The 4311-nt window shown below is 40.5% G+C and overlaps 1 pseudogene; it reads left to right on the top strand.

Annotated features, from left to right (window-relative positions):
• Positions 1-2751: 2751 nt before the first annotated feature.
• On the top strand, positions 2752-3036 carry LOC129496706 (ragulator complex protein LAMTOR5-like; annotated as a pseudogene).
• The last annotated feature ends 1275 nt before the right edge of the window (positions 3037-4311 follow it).

Consider the following 4311-nt stretch of genomic DNA (forward strand, 5'->3'; position numbering starts at 1 on the left):
GATACAAAAACACAAGCAACAAAAGCAAAATTAGACAAGTGGCATTACATTAAACTGAAAAGCTTCTATACAGCAAAGGAAACAATCAACAGAGTGAAAAGGTAACCTACAGAATGAGAGAAAATATTTGCAAACCATAGATCTGATAAGGGATTAATATCCAAAACATATAAGGAAACCCCTACAACTCAAGAGCCAAAAATTAAATAATCATTAAAAATTGGCAAAGAATTTAAAAAGATAATTCTCCAAAGGAGGAATACAAATGGCCAATAGGTATACGAAAAGATACTCAACATAATTAATCATTGGAGAAATGGCATATCAAAACCACAATGAGGTATCATCTCATATATGTTAGAATGGTTATTTTTGAGCAAAACAAAACCAAATAAAACACCTGTTGATGAGGATGTGGAGAAATTGGAACCCTTGTGCACTCTTGGTGGGAATGTAAACTGGTGCAGCCACTCTGGGAAACTGTGTGCAGGTTCCACAAAAAAAAAAAAATTAAAAATAGAATTACCATATGATCCAGCAATCCTGATCTTGGGCATATATCCAAAAAGTCCTGAAATCAGGATCTAGAAAAAAACATACACACTCAGATGTTCATGGCAGCTATTATTCACAATAGCCAAGATACAGAAACAACCTAAATGTTCACTGGCAGGACAAATAGATGATGAAAATGTGGTATGTACATAAATAGAATATTATTCGGGCTTAAAACCCAAGGATATCCTGATGAAAATGATGAACCAGGGATCCCTGGGTGGTGCAGCGGTTTAGCCCCTGCCTTTGGCCCAGGGCACGATCCTGGAGACCCGGGATCGAATCCCACGTCGGGCTCCCGGTGCATGGAGCCTGCTTCTCCCTCTGCCTATGTCTCTGCCTCTCTCTCTCTCTCTCTCTCTCTCTCTGTGACTATCATAAATAAATAAATAAATAATTTAAAAAAAGTAAGAAAATGATGAACCAGGAAGATATTACCCTGAGTAAAATAAGCCAGACCCAGAATAACAAATACTATAAGCATTTACTTATATGTTGTCTTTAAAAGAGTCATTCTTAAATTTTTTTTAAATTTTTATTTATTTATGATAGTCACAGAGAGAGAGAGAGAGAGAGAGAGAGCCCGATGTGGGATTCGATCCCGGGTCTCCAGGATCGCACCCTGGACCAAAGACAGGCGCCAAACCGCTGCGCCACCCAGGGATCCCGAGAGTCATTCTTATAGAAAAGAGAATAGAAGGGTGATTACTGGGGCTGAGGGAAGAGGGAAGTAGAAATTTGTTGTTCAAAGGACATCAAATCTCAGTCACTCAAATGAGTAAATTCTCAAGATCTGCTATACAAGATCGTGCCTATAGTAAACAATATCATGTACTTAAAAATGTGTTAAGAGGGTAGATCTCATGTGTAGTGTTCTTGTTACAGTAAAAATATTTTAAAGGTATATCTACCAATCACGATATCTACCATTAAACATGTCCCATATTTCAAATGTTCTATCAGAATTTTTATATGCATTAAAAATAAGCTTCACAATATTTTATGATATAAATTATTCTTTCTATTTTAAAATAAGTAAATTCCAAGAAAGCATGATAAAGGTTGCTTTTGCCTAATATAGTTCCCTCACCCCAAAGATGAGGACACGGCTTATGCCAGGTTCATTGTAATACATACAGGGAGTGATTTTTGTAATGGTCACATGATCAAACTTGGACCAATCCAATTAATTTCCTGGTATTTTTCTGATTGATGAGGAAGACTTTTCTTCTATCCGGTCATAAAACTAGATATAAGTGAATCTGATATAGACAGTAGCCATATTTCCTGCTATTCAGAGAAAGATAAAGCCCAACTTTGACAGAAGACATGAGAGAAAAATACCAAGTAATTCTTAATGACTTTGAGTGTTTAGACCTAATTATAATCAGAGTTTTCAATTTTTTAAAAAGACTTCTATTTATTTATTTGACAGAGTGAGAGAGAGAGGGAGAGTGCCAGAGAATGCAAGCAGGGGGAGAGGGAGAGGGAGAAGCAGATCCCTCACTGAGCAGGGAACCTAATGGAAAGCTAGATCACAGGATCCTGGGATCCATGACCTGAGCTGAAGGCAGACAGCCAACTGAGCCACCCAGGTGCCCCTGACATTTTAGACTAAGTATTTCCTCATTGGGAAGGTGACTCTCTAATGCTGACCTCTACATGACACTAGATGCCAGAAGCACCCACTTTCCTGCAGTTGTGGCAAGAATGTCTTCAGACATTGCCAAATTTCTCCTGGGGAGTGGGAGGAAGAGGGGCATTGAGCTATAACTAAGAATATCATCACCACTGTGTTTGCCAGTTATTCGAGTTATGAAATCTTCTCCATTTGCTTAAACTAATTTAACTTTGGTCTGGATTAGTTTGAAAATGATCAGTAACTCGCTAAAGGTCATAGAAAGTCTTAGAGCACTTTGCTAAGGGTGTGAGTGTATGCCATAAGGAAAACAAAAGAATTTACATATTCCCAAATGTATAGATATACAGACATGGATAGATATAGATGTATATCTATGTCTACATATATAGATCTATATCTATCCATATCTGTATATCTATATACATGGGAGGGTGCATAAGAGGGACCAGGAGGCAAAGAGCTTTAAAAGTAAGTTTTCCATGTAAGTGGGATGTGCTTCAGGCCTGGGGTGGAGACAGACGTGATGCATTGTGGGACCCAGGGTTCAGCAGACCATGGGCGAGATAGAGGTGACCTTGGAGCAGCACTTGGAGGACACAGTGAAGAATCGATCCATTGTTGGAGTCCTGTGCACAGATTCAGAAGGCCCTAATCCGGGCTGCTATGGGACCCCACAAGATAAGCATGCTGGGGTGGTATCTGTACTAGCCTAGCAAGCTGCCCAGTTAACCTCAGACTCCACTGATTTTCGAGTGGTGTTTCTAGAATCAGATAACAGAAACATTATGATCTATAGACATGATGGCATCATAGTGGCAGTGCACAAAATGGCCTCTTGACATCTTGTATCAGTTCTCTAGCAGCCTATCACAGGGACTCAATCTTACCTGTGCTAATTATCTTGTAGAACTGTTAAAGTTCCAGGGGCACCTGGGTGGCTCAGTTAGTTAAGCATCTGCCTTCAGCTCAGGTCATGAACCCAGGGGATCAAGCCCCACATCAGGCTCCCTGCTCAGCAGAGCCTGCTTCTACCTCTCCCTCTGCTGGTACCCCCGCTTATGTGTTCTCTCATTCTCTCTTTCTCAAATAAATAAATAAAATCTTAAAAAAAAAAAAAGAACTATTAAAGTTCCAGAAGTTAGGCCATGCATTTAGTGTGCATTGGGCACTTTTCTATTAATTATAGAGTAAGCTGCTTTTTTGACACTCAGTGGACTGACCTATCAAAATATTAGTAAGAAAGGCTCATGTTTTAAGGCAGCAGGTCCAGGTCACTTTGCACACGGAATTTTATTGTGTTCAGTAAATCTGGTTGTAGGAGAAAAAGAAAAGTAAATTTTCCAGATAGTTGACCCATGAAACATGTTCATTGAGAGGTGCTTCCTCCAAAAATGTATTGAGTTCAGCTGTGCTCGGAAGATGATTGGTTAAACTAGCAAAACTTTATATATATAAGAGGATAGCTCAGAGACTCCAGTAGGATAGTGTACTTTCATAATCTCTACCAGTTTCTCAAACTTCTTTGACCAATTTTTTTTTAACAGCCCCAGATAACATCTTTCAAGACTAGCAGTCTGTAGATCTTAACATAGTAAGTGCAATGACCTACCCACACGAAAGGCAGGCCAAAGTAGGGCGGACAGAATTTTAGGGATAAAGAATCATGTGTTGGGGATCCCTGGGTGGCGCAGTGGTTTTGCGCCTGCCTTTGGCCCAGGGCGTGATCCTGGAGACCCGGGATCGAATCCCACGTCGGGCTCCCGGTGCATGGAGCCTGCTTCTCCCTCTGCCTGTGTCTCTGCCTCTCTCTCTCTCTCTCTCTCTCTCTCTCTCTCTCTCTGTGACTATCATAAAAAAAAAAAAAAAGAATCATGTGTTCTCTGTCAATGGAGAAATTGCTTGAAACCTGGCCATGTGGAAGCTTGTAGGCCCCTTTGCTGCGTAGGTTTATCTGCATTTGAGAGAAGTGGGGAATTAAGAACCTCTAGTCTCTTAACACAGTTTAGGCACTTCCTTCAGAAGGCAACTAGAGAGAGTTAATGAGAGTATTCTGACCCCCTGTGACCTTGGGAAATCTCTCTGCCCTGTGGTGGAGGGTGAAGAGTAGGGTAAGA

Source organism: Nyctereutes procyonoides, unplaced genomic scaffold, assembly GCF_905146905.1.
Source record: "Nyctereutes procyonoides isolate TBG_1078 unplaced genomic scaffold, NYPRO_anot_genome, whole genome shotgun sequence".
NCBI classification, from domain to species: domain Eukaryota; kingdom Metazoa; phylum Chordata; class Mammalia; order Carnivora; family Canidae; genus Nyctereutes; species Nyctereutes procyonoides.